At 40.5% G+C, this 16,791-nt stretch overlaps 1 protein-coding gene across 15 annotated transcripts in view; it reads left to right on the plus strand.

Moving 5' to 3' along the window:
* The first annotated feature begins 3,652 nt into the window (after positions 1–3,652).
* Positions 3,653–16,791, plus strand: part of LOC118241237 — a 35,977-nt gene continuing 22,838 nt past the window's right edge. For 5 of the 15 annotated variants that reach the window (XR_004775914.1, XR_004775917.1, XR_004775916.1 and 2 more), the window contains exon 1: positions 10,223–10,990. The gene's annotated coding sequence lies outside the window, so the exon portion shown is untranslated. The other 10 variants (XM_035525520.1, XR_004775921.1, XR_004775924.1 and 7 more) reach the window with 10 other exon arrangements.

Here is a 16,791-nt window from a genome sequence, read left to right on the forward strand (position 1 = left end):
GGCCAAGTGTGAAAAGGCCATCCATAATTACCATAATAAATGTTATCTCACGGTGCACCCTTGTTGAAATGATGATCAAGTAGAAATGTGTTCATTTTCAATAGACTAGGTTCCTTTTTTCCATTACACTAGCATAATGTCCTTAGTGGTTGCAGCCTATTCTGGTAACACCCTCATAGCAGGACAAACATTATAGAAGTATGGATAGGCTTGCTTGGTGAATGTTTGTCTGAAGGTGTGCACATATCTGTTGTTGAGAGGATCAAAGAAGGAGATCAGACCACTGTCCCAGTCCAGGAGCACTCTGATCTGCTGGAGGGTCTGCTTCATGGCAAGAGGCATCAGCCTCTCGTCTGACACTCCTATCCCATATTTACCCTTGTACTAACCCACTTGCCACAAGCCATGCTTTATGAGGTCCTCACAGACTCACAGAAGAAAAAGTGATACAGCCTATTAAAGAATGTCATGCTTCAGTTACATGCTTTTTTCTGTACTCACACTTCCTCCAAATGTCTCACAGAATCAAATCATTTTCAACCTGCCATGAAGTGGATACAAATCAACAGAACGGCATAAAGAGAAACCACAACAACAGATGAATAAACAAAACAAGACTTTCCATGTTCAACTTGACATCTTTATTAGTTGGTAGTTGTTTAGTTGTTTTTATTTTTTGCTTTCTGCGGAATATGTAAGGACCTGTTTCCACTGAAATATAAACCACTAAACAGAACTAAAGTGCTGAAAGGCATATGTGGAAAAGGAAAACATTACACAATCAAAAACAACCATATTTTGTGCATCTTACTAATTAATTAAATTTCAGTTCTAATTCAATGATTACATCCAACCTAGACATACAGGTTTTGCCTGTTAGAACATAGGGGAATCTTTTTAGCAATATATATTGCTGACTGAACTGACTGGCATCTATTTAGTGCAAATATCATGGTCATTCCATAGAAAACTACAATAAACACAAGCTGCAGTACAAGATCTCATCATGCATCTTACTGAGATGTAATCTGATCTCCATGTACTGTTCAGAGGAACTCAAAGTCTTTGTCCAGCTCTTTGAAATTAAAATATTAAGTCACAAATAATGATTCCTATGAACATTAAACATATGTAACAAATGTGTATTTTATTTGAATATATAGTGTTCTAGAGTTAAGGCACTCTCAGTAGAAGTATTCTCTCATAATGAATGAGACTACTGTTTGCGAAGGCAGGAAAGCCTCTCTCAGTGAGCTTGAAGCTGAATATGTGGACATGTGTATGACATAGAAGCCCATGCTCTGTGTCAGGCCTGTATTGCTATGACCCTCTGTGGAGGCTCTACTTCACAATGAAGGGGATTAGCGCTTTTGCCCAGTACCCACTGGAGAAGGTCCTCTCCAAGAGCAGCTCCCTTCTCTGGGCTCCACACCCACACATACACACACACACACACACACACGCACAGGGCCCACATCACACATGCACATATACACCAGTGACCCAGCAGAGTCCCTGATTGAAAGCCCACAAAGCCCAGAAGAAGCTTATAGGAGCAAAAGCTTCTAAGTAAGCAGGAAGAAGCTGCTGAATAGGACAAACACCACCTCTGCTCAGCATATCTGATTGGGGGAAATTTGTGTGAGTTCCTCAGAAGCAACATTTAAAAAAAATAACAGGCACATTGAAAGGAGAAACAGTAATTTCCATAAACTGTAAGAAACAGGTGAACTGGGGTTGGCAAGAGAAGAGGTTAAGAAAGGTCTGCTTGTGTGTGCACATGTGTGCATGCATACCAGCTTGTTCAATATTATTTTTCATTTTTATCACATACTGAAAGTTGCCTAGGTGCTCTGCTACATCAGTCACCATTCCAGAGGCCTTGATCCTGAAAGAACATGCAGGAATGGATGTTGGCAGATTCCATGTGCTGAATGTACACATAGAATTAACAGATACAGAATATATCCTCCTACAAGAGAGGTTTATTGGTAGCTACAAATACATAAAACAGTTTAGTCAAAGTGCTTCCAAAAAAGATCTTATAGCAACTTTAATGATAAAGCATACCAGACTTCACAAGTATTTTTGTTGCATAATTATCTCTGACTCACCCACTAGAGGGCACAACATCCCTATTTAGTCATTTAGTGGTAGTGAATGGCCTGGGCCAATTAAAATTAGACTAACCTTAGCCTTCTATGTTTTATTAAATTATCCTCTCTTCATTATGTTACACCTACATGATTCAATTATTTCTCCAATTCCCACAATGCCTTAGACTCAACCGTCACACTAATCCTTTAAGGTAGAAGTTCTCCTATTGATTAGTTGTCAGCCTTAGTCAGCTTTATGATTGTATAAGAGACATTAAATTTAAATTATTCAATTGTTTAGTTATTGCAATTAATTTGTTTAAAAAATGTTACAATGGCTGTAATAGTCAGCAAATATATCTATGTGTAAGGATATAGGCATGCAAATTTTGATACAAGGTTACTTATTTATGCATTTTTGATGATGATTATACTACTGCAGCACTGTGTGATGCTAATTAGACTACTGAAGTGCTCTGTGATGCTAATTAGACTACTGAAGTGCTGTGTGATGCCAGCTAGACTACTGCAGTTCTTTATGATACCAGTTAGACTACTGCAGCACTGTGTGATGCTGATTAGGCTAATACAGTGCTGTGCGATGTTGATTAGACTGCTGCAGTGTTGTTCTTTATGGGCTTCCTGTCTGTAGGTTAAAGAAGCTGCAGAACATTCAGAAAATGGCTGCTGGAGTTCTTACACACACCAGCTTAAGGGAACATATAACTACTACACTCAAACATTTACACTGGGTTCCTGTTCGTGGCTGTGTGCAGTACAAAATCCTTCTCTTGGTTTTTGCCCTCATGGTCTGACCTGTCCATCCCTTTCTGGTGTTCCTCATATGTCTTTTCCTTCACTCTGTCTCCATCCCTCTGACACTCATCTGCTCTCTGTCCCTCACATCACACTCTGCACTATTGGCGTTTCTGGAGCTGCAGACCCAAGGCTTCTTCCTCCAGCTGCTCATTTACAAGAATTTCATAACTCATCTCTTTGTCTGAGATCATTTCAACCTTTAATTGGTTACTATAGTATGCACTTGCATCAATATTATGTCTATTTTTTTTTAACCAGTTTTATTCCCTCCTGTTATCTTATTTATATATTTGAATCTTCTTTATATTTTATTTGACCTTTTTTATATTGTATGAACTTGTAAAGTGCCATTGGGTAACAAGAAATGCACGTAATTTCTTAATTAGAATAAAATTCTTCTTCTTCTTCTTCTTCTTCTTCTTCTTCTTCTTCTTCTTCTTCTTCTTCTTCTTATTATTATTATTATTATTATCAAACAGTGTATTGATCATCCTTTCAAAGGTTGCTGGTGTTACTTTTGGGCTATTATTATCAAATTTAGAATGGTGCGTTTTGCCTGGAATTAGTTTCTTTTGTATTGAGCAACCTAATGGAAAAAGTTATTCTTGAGCAGATAATCTACTATTTTTCACTTAATGAATCATTGATTTCAAGCATGCCTATAAAGCAGATCATTCTACGTGCACAGCACTGACAAAAATGATCGACAAGATATTTTTACAAGAAAATAATGGTCGGAATCGTATTACTTGACTTTACTGTGGCATTTGTTATTAACAAAACAAAGTATATATGGGTTTAGTCTATGGTAAAACAGCAGTTTCTCCTCCCCTAGATGCTTTCATTGTGGTGTTTCCCAGGGGAGCTGTCAGGAAAGAGCTGTCTAAGCTCTGGTTAGCTGAGAATGAATCTGCAAGCCTCACACTGCCCTGTCAGTAAGGAGAGCGAGCATGCCTCTCTCATGGCTCAGAGCTCAGGAGAGGCTGGCCTGCGGTCTAATGGGCGTCTTTAGGAATATCTGTGATAGTAAACACAATATAAATTATGCGAGAGCTCAACATAGTCACACTGCCAGGCAGGTTAGTTAAACCAAAACCCAAAACAGATGCAGCGTGCAGATCTGTATTGTCTTGGTCACCACAGTATGGAACAAGTTACCAACTATGATCATGGGAGTACACAGTTTTGTTGGTGGAGCCCAGGAAGAGCAGCTGCTACCTCAGCTAATGGGGATCCAAATAAAGACACGAAAAACAAAGAAATTTCAGTAGTTATAGGAAGTAAAGCTGTTCTGTAGAATTCAGAATTACAACTCAGACTGCATATTTTTGCAGGACACAGTTATATTGCTTTGCTGACAAATATGAAAGGATGATATAAAAGTTGTTGTTTTGGAGCAGAACAGCATCTAGTCTGGTAGGCTACTACTTCAACTACTCACTTCTTCAAGAGGTATCCACAGTACTTCAGGTACAAACCGTTCTATTCTATCCTCTACAGATTTCTGTGAGTTTATGTTTGCATAATATGAATTTCTGTTTACATTCATCAACTTTTTTATGAAATATACTGTATAGTGAATTTGTTGAAGTCTACACCATAATGAAGTTTATGAAAAAACAATGTTTATGAAAAAAAGCATTTAAATGCTCCTCAATCAAAGAGTATTAATTTTGTAAAATGGTGGGTAGTTAAAATAGTATTATTTTCTGCTTTCTACTAATTTTACTTCACTTGTTGTGAAGGAAAAAAAAACTACTAAGCAACCACATGTAACTTATGATGTGTTCTAATCTGAAATTGTTTAGTGGATGAAACACTGCAGGTGCTGTTGTTGTTAGTGCTAACTGCTTTATAGTACAGAAATAATAAATGCTGAATCTCCTGATTGTCTTATTATGGCTTTATGTTATACAAATTTTCTGCCTTACTCTATTTTAGGGAAAACAATGGCGCTGTCAAAGCTCAACCAAGCTACTAAGAGTTTCACCAAAGCACAGGATTACAGAAATGACATCATGCTGCTGATGCAGCCCTATGCTAACTGGGAGCAGTATCTATTGCCGGCACCCGTCTCCATCGATTTACTGGCTCAGCTGGTACGCATTTCTGCTGCAGATGACTTCTCCATCAATAAAAATCCACCAAAAGACGGGTTCAAATTCATCAGATACCCCAATTCTTTTAGGGCCTGCCTCTTTCAAGTATGTAATGGTTGCTGGCAAGCCTTTAATGTTGCTCACAAGAACATGGACCAAATTCGTATGTACACCGGACAGGTTCCAGAGTACATCAAAAACTCAGTTGGGCTCATAATACAGGAGGATGATGGTCTTGTCCAAGCCTTCTTACCAGCTGAGCTTCAGAACATTGCGCACATATCATCAGAATGCTTAAACCTGGCCATCATGACTGAGAAACAATTCTCAGATATCATCAAGCTGATGCAAGAACTGGTGGAGGCTTTGGTGAATGCAAGACAGAGTCATGATGAGGAGATGGAAGAAATCAAGAAAAACATTGAGATAGCAAAGATTAAACGGGCTGAAGCTAAGGAGGCAAGCGACAGGGCCGAGGCTGCTTTCAATCTGGCTAATGAAAGATTAGCTGAGGACAGAAGGGCCTACCAGCAAGCAATGAAAGATTTGCCAAGTGGATGGGGCCTTTTTGGCCTGAAGCTAATATCAAGTATGTCAGAGCAAGCAATATCAATAGCCTGTGCGTTTGCAACAGAATTTCTTCCAGGACAAATTATCCAAACCTATCTCCAAGCGGACACTATTACACCAAAAGCCATAACACATGTGATCAAAAACTGAAAAGGCACTCCTGAAAGCCACAGAAACATGGCCACTGGAATGAAGAGTAACGTGGATGAAATGTTGGCAACAAGTAACATATTTTCTAAATCTATAACATTTCTACTAGTGGTTGAGAAAATGGAAGAACTTTGCAAAGGTAAGGAAATAAATTGGCCTGAGGTGTATGATCAGGAGAAGCAAACGGTAAAGTCTGATTACTTGGTGGGACTATTTCAGCAAGTCAGCAGAGATATACAGCAAGAAGCTGAATGCCCGATTAAATCCGAGGCACTAGGCATCTGTGACAAGGGTATCTCCACTTTAACAGAGCTAGGTAAATATGCTCCAGAGGGGAAATGTGATGATGCCAAAACAGAGGAGCTTATTAAAGCCATTGACGAACTGAATGTAAGGGCCATGGCCTTTTATTCCAAAAGCAAGTCTTTTACAAATCAGCCATCTTTCTTGACAGCACCCCCCAAGTCAAGTCAACAGCAAATCTATGACTCAGCAAATACAGATGTGGTCCAGATGCACTTAAGACAATCTCATCTACGTCTACAAATGGCTGAAACCCAGCTAAAAATTGCAAATGAACGGAACGAGAAGACTATGGACAACTTGGATCAGAAGAAAAAAGCTCTTGCTGAAATTGTGAGTGAGCTGAAACATTATAATCTCAAGGAGATCGACTTCAACAAGAGAATTGTGGTGCTAGCGAAAGGCCTGGAAATCATGGGGCAGGTGAAAGAACAGTGGGAGAAACTGGTGCACTTCTTTCAGATCATTTCAAACATTGTTAAGACCACTCTTAGTGAAAATCTTAAACATTTTAAGCAGACTGTTGAAATAGCTGTAGAGAACAACTACACCTACAGCATGTTTGTCAAAGACAAAATCTACACTAATGCTCTGAATGCTTCTGCCTACGCCTATTTGGTTAACATGATGTCTACCACTTACACTGAGGTGTCTGTCCAGTACCTGATGAACAATGTCAGTACTCTGGGAAGACTGATGACCATGGATCCAAACTCACCTCAGTTCCTTGCAGAGATTGACAAGTTAGGGAAGGAATGCGAATCTGCCCAAAATGGTATCAACAGCCTTGCAGCAAGAAACAGGAAGGAGTTTTACAACAGATGCGAGGAAAGAATAACTCAAATCAAGACAATCCTTACCCCAGCACTGGCCCCACTGAGTGAAAAGGACAATCTCAATCTGAAGAAGGCAATAGATGCAATGAAGGAACCAATTCAGAAGGTGGAGGAAGACAAACCAGCAACTGAGATGAAGGCTATAACTGAGGATGATGCTGACCAATATGCATAACTTCATAATAGTGCATTTAATAGTGCATTTTCCTATACTTTTCTTTTCTTTTTTCTGTCATTTTAATGTAGTATGTATACAGTATTACATTTGACAAAAACATGATTAGAAGGTTTGACCTAATTCCTGTCTGTTAATTTATTCTGAATAATCAATTTTGTTCTTTTGATTAAATTACTGCAGCATCATACTGTCTCGTATTGTTTTTCTTTGTGATTCAAAGAACTTTAAAATCCAAGAGGTAATATGTATGCCAAACAAACAAACAAAAAAACATTTCAGATTGCAGAGTAGCTATTACTAATTATTAGCTATTGCTCATCTCTTTTTCAGTAGAAAAAAGAAATTGGAGTTTAGATTTACTAAAGTGTAATGAGTGAACTAAAGCCATTAGATTTTAGTAAACTCACAATTCTTCACACATTAATTGTGTTGCACATTGAGTGTGAGTGCAGTGTGGTGAACAGAGGAATACAGGCTCAGTAAAGGAAGTAGCAGTTCTTAGCAGCTAGGGTGGTACTGATGGGCCCAACATCTTAGTAAAAACAAAGTCTGACACTTTACACAAAAAAGAAATCACAGACACTATGATTTCATTATTTCAAAACATTAGCTATAATGAATCATTTTAGTGAATTATTATGATTATGAATTATGACTGCTCAAGTAAGGACATCCATGTATGCAAACAAAGCCATTATAATAAACACTCTCTCTCTCTCTCTCTCTCTCTCTCTCTCTCTCTATATATATATATATATATATATATATATATATATATATATATGCAGTGCATCCAGAAAGTATTCACAGTGCTTCACTTTTTCCACATTTTGTTATGTTTCAGCCTTATTCCAAATTGGATTAAATTATTTTTTTCCCCTCAAAATTCTACACACAATACCCCATAATGACAAAGTAAAAAAAGTTTGTTTGGAATTGTAACAAATTTATTACAAATAAAAAAAACAAAAAAATCACATGCACATAAGTATTCACAGCCTTTACCATGACACTCAAAATTGAGCTCATGTGCATCTTGTTTCCACTGATCATCCTTCAGTTGTTTCAACAACTTGATTGGAGTCCACCTGTGGTAAATCCAGTTGATTGGACATGCTTTGTAAAGGCACACACCTGTCTATATAAGGTCCCATAGTTGACAGTACATGTCAGAGCACAAACCAAGCCATGAAGTCCAAGGAATTGTTTGTAGACCACTGAGACAGGATTGTATCGAGGCACAGATCGAGGGAAGGGTACAGAAAAATTTCTGCAGCATTGAAGGTCCCAATGAGCACAGTGGCTTCCATCATCCGTAAATGGAAGAAGTTTGGAACCACCAGGACTCTTCCTAGAGCTGGCCGCCCAGCCAATCTGAGTGATCGGGGTAGAAGGGCCTTAGTCAGGGAGGTGACCAAGAACCCAAGGGTCACTCTGACAGAGCTTTAGCATTGCTCTGTGGAGAGAGGAGAACCTTCCAGAAGGACAACCATTCCTGCAGCACTCCACCAATCAGGCCTGTATGGTAGAGTGGCCAGACGGAAGCCACTCCTCAGTAAAAGGCATAAGACAGCCTGCTTGGAGTTTGCCAAAAGGCACCTGAAGGACTCTCAGACCATGAGAAACAAAATTCTCTGGTCTGATGAAACAAAGATTCAACTCTTTGGCCTGAATGCCAAGCATCATGTCTGGAGGAAACCAGGCACCGCTCAGCACCTGGCCAATACCATCCCTACAGTGAAGCATGCTGGTGGCAGCATCATGCTGTGGGGTTGTTTTTTGGCAGCAGGAACTGGGAGACTAGTCAGGGAAAGATGAATGCAGCAACATACAGAGACATCCTTGAAGAAAACCTGCTCCAGAGTGCTCTGGACCAGGGTGAAGGTTCACCCAGCAGTACAATGGCCCTAACCACACAACTAAGATAATAAAGGACTGGCTTCAGGACAACTCTGTGAATGTTCTTGAGTGGCCTAGCCAGAGCCCAGACTTGAACCCAACTGAACATCTCTGGAGAGATCTGAAAATGGCTGTACCCCGGCGCGCCCCATCCAACCTGATGGAGCTTGAGAGGTTCTACAAAGAAGAATGGGAGAAACTGCCCAAAAATATGTGTGCCAAGCTTGTAGCATCATACTCAAAAAGATTTGAGGCTGTAATTGCTGCCCAAGGTGCTTCAACCAAGTATTGAGCAAAGGCTATGAATACTTATGTACATGTGATTTTTGTTTTTTTTATTTTTAATAAAGTTGCAAAAACTCCAAACAAAGATTTTTTCACTTTGTCATAATGGGGTATTGTGTGTAGGAGTTTGAGGGGAATTTTTTTTTTTTTAATCCAATTTGGAATAAGGCTGTAACATAACATAAAATGTGGAAAAAGTGAAGCGCTGTGTGTGTGTATATATATAAATATTTGTCATTTCACTTTTCTTGGGGATTAATTAGTCCAGAGGCCTATAAGAGCTTGTCAAGGAAAAAACGTGTGTATGGGTGCATGCATGTATATGTATATGTATATTAGGAACCAAGCATTAAACCATTAAGCTGCAATAAAACTGAGACACAATTGTCTTGGAGAAAAGAAAAACCATGTTCAGTTAGCACAGGCTGTATCAAAAGCCATAGAACCAGAGGACATTAAAATCATAATTCTCACCTTGCATAATCTCTCATGATTCAACTGTATATGTAAACAGATATGCATTGGTGTGTTGTAAGGTGTTCTGCCATTATCTGATGATATGTTTGCAGAAAGTGTGTTACATCTCTAGAGAGACAATTGCCTCCTGGCCTCTTTTTGGTGGAGAATGGAAAAAGATACACATATACACAGACCCGCGCACGCATGCACACACACACACGCACGCAGCATTAGTTTAGCTGCAGATGCAGTTACTGCATCAACACTTCTAACGTGACTGCCATGTGGCCTCTGCAAGTCCAACCCTCATCAACATGTGCTTCATGTATCTGGATCTCTTTTTATCTCATTCTTATTTTTTATGTCATTCTTTCTCTTTCTCTCTTATCCCTATAGGCTCTATTTGCTTTCTGCTAGCAAACAAGAGGTTAAAAAGACTATAAGAACCATCTCATGTACAGACAGTGGAGGGGGGGGGTTGAGGTGTGAGTGTGTATGCACTCGTGTCTGTATTTGCCAGTGCCTCTGCCTTGCAGAGCTTGAAATGAGTTCAGAGGCAGTCTGGAGGTGAGACTGATCTCTTCCTTCCTTCTTTCTTCCTCCCTCCTTCTCCCTCTTTCTCTCTTGTTCATTGCCCTGGTTTTAGGAGTGTGATGCGATGGATTTGGGAGCGGAAAAGTACACAAGCGGATGTATGGGCTTCTGCTGCCCCTCCTCTCCACCCGAGAAGCCGATCCATGTCCTATCACCATTCCTGTGAGAGTGTGCATGAAGGGGAGAGAGAAGGAAGGGAGCCAGTGCTTGTGTGTGTGTTTGTGTGTGTGTGTGTGTGTTTGTGTGCATACGCGCATGTGTGCATGTCCCAGCACCCATTCTGAGGGGAGGAGGGAGCTTTAACTGGCCGTTGGATGTCACAGAAGCAGGAGTGTGTGAGAGAGCGCAGACAGAACAGCCGGGGGTCCTGACGGAAGAGGGAAAGACTGTGCGGAACGACAAGACAAGGGGCTGGCACGTGGACCTTTCAGCCAGCGCTTGCAAGGCATTGGACAATAGGAGCAGGCTGCACTACAACTCTCTGCCTGGAGCCCAGAAGCTGGTGTTGCCTGAGTCTTGACTTTGCGTTTTCTGAACGTTACGGCGGAGAGCCACTGTGCTGGGGGTCTCGTGGGCATTGCCAGTGTGCTGGAGGTGCTGGGTGTTACCTGTGCAGTGCGTCTAAGGTTTGGGTGAGGGAGGGAGCAGCAGGGGAACATGGCTGTACAGCTGATGCCTGAATCCGCCATCTGCCTCCTTATGGTAAGTGAAGTGTTCGATCCCCTCCAAGACAGGAACACACACACACACACACACACACACACACACACACACACACCTATAGCAGTGACTGCCACACCCTAGGGACAAAGTCTTCATTGGTCTCTCTGGCTAGATTGCTCTAATGTATTTGATTATTGTTCTCTAACACTCCCACCCTCCCTCTCTACACTCTCCCTCACTCTCTCTCTCTCTACCCCTACACACAGCACTTTGACCACGTGTACCTCTGCAGTAGGACAGCAGAACTAATGCAGCATAGAGATCGTCTCTATACTTAACATTATAATAATAATCTGCAATGCTTGAGAAATGCAGACTGTGGAATGTGGATTTTAAAATTGCAGGTCACCTTACCAAATTGTGGACTATTAAATAAAGTTTGTTTTATTATGCAGACTGTGTGTGTGTGTGTGTGTGTACACTGACTATTTCCCTTTGTTTGTTTTATCATTTTTATTTTCATTGCAAAATCTGATGTGTGTGTAGTCTTAAATAGCGTCTCATATGGAAGGTAAACACATACTTTCAGAGTTAGACTGATTTGACTGAAACACTAATCAATATCTTAACATTGTTTAACTGCAAAAGTGTATAAATGGTTTTGATAACCACTGAAAAGATATGGAATGATGAAATGTATGTAGGGCCATTCTAATGTACTACTGACCAATCATTCTCTGCCTCAGGAAGTGTCCTTAATCTCTTATCCAACTCTCTGAGAAAAGGAGAGCGATAGAGAGAAACAGACAAAGAAATATGTAAATGTGCAAAGTAAATGTGTGTATCTTGCTTATGGTCAAAGAAAGAAATCTAATAATTCTGTACTAGACAAATGTGTGACAGATTTACTTAGAGAAGTAAAATAGTTTGAGGAGTTCAGAGTTTTAATAGTGTTGCAGAAGAACAACAAAAACATTGCCTGAATTTCAGAATCCCAGAAAACAGGCACAGAAAATTTGAGAGCAGACTGCTAAATTCAACTAAACAATCCAAAAGAGCAGGGGGAGCAGTGCCAGTACCAGACAGCGATGGCGCAGGTCGGGACACTCTCTATGATGCTGTTGCAGACCAGATCAGGATGACGGACATGCTGTCCTTCTTCAGTCTCCTCAGGAAGCAGAGCTTTCTTCACTAAGGAAAAAGTGCTCAGGGACCATGAGAGATTGTTTGTGATTTTAAGAGAGTGTATGTTCTCACTCTTCACTGTATGTATTAGGGTGTGAGGCATTTGCATCCTTCTGTAGTCCACAGTCATCTCTTTTGTCTTTTTGACAACCAGAGAAAGGCATGTCTGGAGAGACTGTGACAAAGGCTTTGACTTCTTTAATTATTTCTGTATTGTTTTTCATGGTATAAATAAAATGTAAAAAGGCAAATCTAAAGCAAACATATGAATCTAATTAATCTAATTAAGGCTAAAGTGAAAACAAAGCAAGCCCACAATAGTTTATTCTATTCTATTCTATTCTGTGTGATGACAATGGAATTGTCAACAAAACCAAAACTGTGATGTCATAATATCACTGACCATTGTCATAATAGCTATTCTTATAATCTGCTTGACAAAGGTAAAATTGGTCAGTCTGTTGACAGAAATGGGAGGTTGCAGCAGCAAAATGCAGTTCTGCTGCTCTCACAGAAGATCTTCGAAGAAGAAGAAAACGAAGATTTTGTTGGACAGGAACACACAAAAAGCAATGAGTAGATTGCAACAAGAACTACCTGACAGAGTAGATACGAAGGAAATTAGAAAACGACACTGTGTTAAAATTGGAAAATTTGAGGAGGAATGTAGTGGGAAGGAGTTGGAGGAGAAGCAGAAGGAGACAAAAAATGAACAGAGTGAAAGATGGCACCTGAAGAGTGAAAGAGAGGATCTAGAGAGTGAAAGACAACACCTGAAGGGTGAAAGAGAGAATCTTGAGAGTGAAAGACAACACCTGAAGAGTGAAAGAGAGGATCTAGAGCGTGAAAGACAACACCTGAAGAGTGAAAGAGAGGCTCTAGAGAGAGAAAGACAACACCTGAAGGGTGAAAGAGAGAATCTTGAGAGTGAAAGACAACACCTGAAGAGTGAAAGAGAGGATCTAGAGCGTGAAAGACAACACCTGAAGAGTGAAAGAGAGGCTCTAGAGAGAGAAAGACAACACCTGAAGGGTGAAAGAGAGAATCTTGAGAGTGAAAGACAACACCTGAAGAGTGAAAGAGAGGCTCTAGAGAGTGAAAACCAAAACCCAAAGTGTGAAAGAAAGAACCTGAAGACGTTATGGGACAAAGTAGTGGGGAAGAAAACTAAGCAGCAGCGCATGAGGAGAGCCATGGCTGGGGAAGCTTTGTACTGCTCAAAGGGACCACACACTTCCCAAGGAGGACCAGCTAAAGAAATCGGTAGTATGCAGAAAGGTTTCCCGAGCACATAAAAAGGCTATGATTACCAACTGGCCAAAGAGACAGACGCTGTGCTTGACTACATCAGAACTATGTTTATAACCAGTCAATATGAACTTCTACCAATCCATCCAAAACCTGATAAAGGAGACCTGAATGACGATACTACTGGAACTACAAAATTACTGGGACTACTACTATTTAGCATTCTGAAAAAATAAAAATGAAAAAGTCCTCATGTTCTTTAAAAAAAATAAATCAATAAAATGTAAAAAGCTCAAAAAGCTTTTTTAAACATTGGCAACTGTGTATTTGATTTACCTCGGAATGGGTGCAGCTGGTTCATGGCGCATGTGTTCGAGCTTTAGCCTCTGTATTTGGCATTTCAGTGCATCGAGCAGTTGAAACTATAGCAAGCAAAGGCAAAAAGAGCTGTGCGGTCGATGTTTGTGCAAGTGGTCTTCCACATAGTCCCATGCTGTGCTGGGTTTAGGGTGTGTTTGCAGGGAGAGCCCAGCGCTTACAGGCTAAGAGGATTACAGTGGAGCATTGCAGGGACTGTCAGAATACAGAGCGCGCGCGCGCGTGTGTGTGTGTGTGTGTGTGTGTGTGTGTGTTTTCTCTACACATTTGGAAGAGAGAAAACAGAGCTGTGATGTAGTTGATAAAATTGCAGGCCTGGCACAGGCTCTGCTCAGAATGGTGAGAGAGCACTGGAGGAGTTTGGGAGTTTATTAATAGCGTTTAGCTCACTACAGAAGGAGTAGATCAGGGCTTTGCTGGGAAGGATGATGATAGGGTTTGATCACACCATTTAGCACAACATTGTCATGTCCATGCTGTGCATGGTTCTAAAGAAAAGGATCTTTGTTATTCAATCCAATACATTTCAAATTGAAATTTTCTGTTTCTCATGAATGAATGTGGACTATAGGATGGGGGGTGTCAACTGTTTGTGTGTGTGCGCGTGTGATTTAGACGGTTGAGAGAGTTGAGAGATAATGTCATAACAACGAACCAATTAAAATCAAAATTATTCACACTGTGTTGACAAGAGACACACACACAAACACACACTCACAAAGAGAGAGAGAGAGAGAGAGAGAGAGAGAGAGAGAGAGAGAGAAACAAAAAGAATCACAATCAGGGCTCACCAGATCTCTCAGAGTCTCTCTGACAGGCCCTAATCCAATCCACCAATTGAAAAACAGAAAGTAGCAGAGAGAATAGCAGTGTGGCAGTATATGAATGTGCCCCCAACAAATATATAATTCACACACACACACACACATCTTTCACACTTACACATCCATACTCACATGTACACATGTATACACCATTGAACTACACACATCTATATTCACATGCACAAACAAACACCCCACACAAATGTTTGGTCTTTGTGCAAATTCACTTGGAGGTAGGCCAACATTCTAGATATAAAATATGTGACAATAAACATAGCCTCAGTACGTTTCATTTCATGCATTTACATCTTGATCCACACAAACACTTTCACACTCCTTTGCCTCACACTCACAAACACAAGAAACACTCGGGTGGCCTTCGGTAGCAGGAGGGATGTCAGTGCACAAAACACTGGCTTGAAATGTTTTTAACCCCCATTTCAATGAAGACCATCATACCTTGCAAGGTATAGCATTCTTTCACTCTCCTGGACAACCTCAGGCTGTTCCTGGAACCAGCAAAGCCAGTGGTTTTGGCCTCTGTCTGAAGCACAAAGGGGGTATGCAGGAGGCGTAGCGGAGCATGTCAGGAGGGTGGGCAGAGCCCTCTCCCAGCAGTGGCAGAGGAGAAAGGGCACATGGAGCACAGTGGCTACGGTTGACACCTGCAGGAGGCGACATGTGGGCAGGGCCAGTATGAGCCCACTTGGACCCATCTGCCACCACAGAAAACTCACCTGCTGTGTGTGTGTGTGTGTGTGTGTGTGTGTGTGTGTGTGTGTGCGTGTGTGGGTGTAGATTTGTTGACATTGTTCATGAGTCAGTGAATCATGTTTTTGGTGGATATCATGTTTTCAGCTCACAAATATTATAAATAATAATACAGGTAATAAAACAGGGAAGAAAGTAGATGTTAGCCGGTGCAGCATTTACTTAATTCATTATTCATCTTTAATGTTAGTGTGTAACTCTCATATTGTAGTCTCCTGAAAGACAGACAGAGGCAAATATAGGCAAAGATAGCATTCAACTGTTATTCAGGGATATCCCACCATTGGGAGTGGACGATTAGGGGTGCTGGAGTAGGATGGTATTTGTAGTACATTCCTGTTGTAGGCCTTCCTATAGTGTTTAACTGATTTCCATAACTGAAATACATTATAATGTTTAAAAGTTTAGAAACGTGAGCATAATACTCCAGAAGATGTAGCGTCCTGGTGTGTGAATGAGTAGTAATCTTTCTGAAACAATAAGTTTGATTTAATTCTCGTTTTCATTTCCTTGTGGATTGTATTATTATTTTTGAAACATTTGATTCAAAATTAAGAAATAGTGCAAAAATGTGAAAAGGCACTACAGGATGCATCTTGAATAAACGAAAACCTCGACCAGATGTTGTAAACTTAGAACAGTAATTATGTTCTAAGAATGTTGATAAAAAAGAACAGGAATTTACAATATATACATTTGCCTGCATAGTATCCCAAGTGTTCCATCGACTGCACTCTTCTGGATGAGGATCTCGGATGTTGTTCCTGGGATCTGCTGGAGCCACTCTCCCAGTTTGATGGTCATCGTCCCTAAACCCCTGGTGCTCTGATTGCTACCAGAGCCAGTGTTTCCTCTTCTTTTAGCGTCTCATGTTCCTTGTTGCTGATGTTGCTATCTCTTGCGATTGCTACATCCGTCACTATGACTCTTTTCTGCTGTTTATCCATCACTATTATGTCTGGTGGTTTAGCTATTACCATCTTTTAAACAATTTTCTGGTATACGATGTCTTATCAAAGATAACCCATCCACACTCTAAGAGCATCCACACCATCACCAATCAAATTCTTCGTTTGAGCATCTGTCACTACTACACAGACATACACAGAGACAGAGCGAGAGAGAAGAAGGATGAAAGTGAACAGAGCAACAAATGAAAAGAACCAAACACCATCAATTCTTACCTACCTCAACCCTCTCAGTTTACAGAACAAGCAAATGTGAGAACTGTGACTCACCATTCCCCCCCACCACCTGGAGCTCAGGATACTTCTGTTTAATGTAGTTAATCATGCTGATCTGAAACACTGAGTTTCCCTGAGATGAGTCCTAAAACAATAGACACAGCCTTCAGAAAAAATTCACTATGTCCAATCACAGTCCTGTGTTACACAGCCTCATAGCAAAAATAGTTTGTCATTTGATTCAGGCACC

This window comes from Electrophorus electricus, chromosome 4 (genome assembly GCF_013358815.1).
Source record: "Electrophorus electricus isolate fEleEle1 chromosome 4, fEleEle1.pri, whole genome shotgun sequence".
NCBI lineage: Eukaryota > Metazoa > Chordata > Actinopteri > Gymnotiformes > Gymnotidae > Electrophorus > Electrophorus electricus.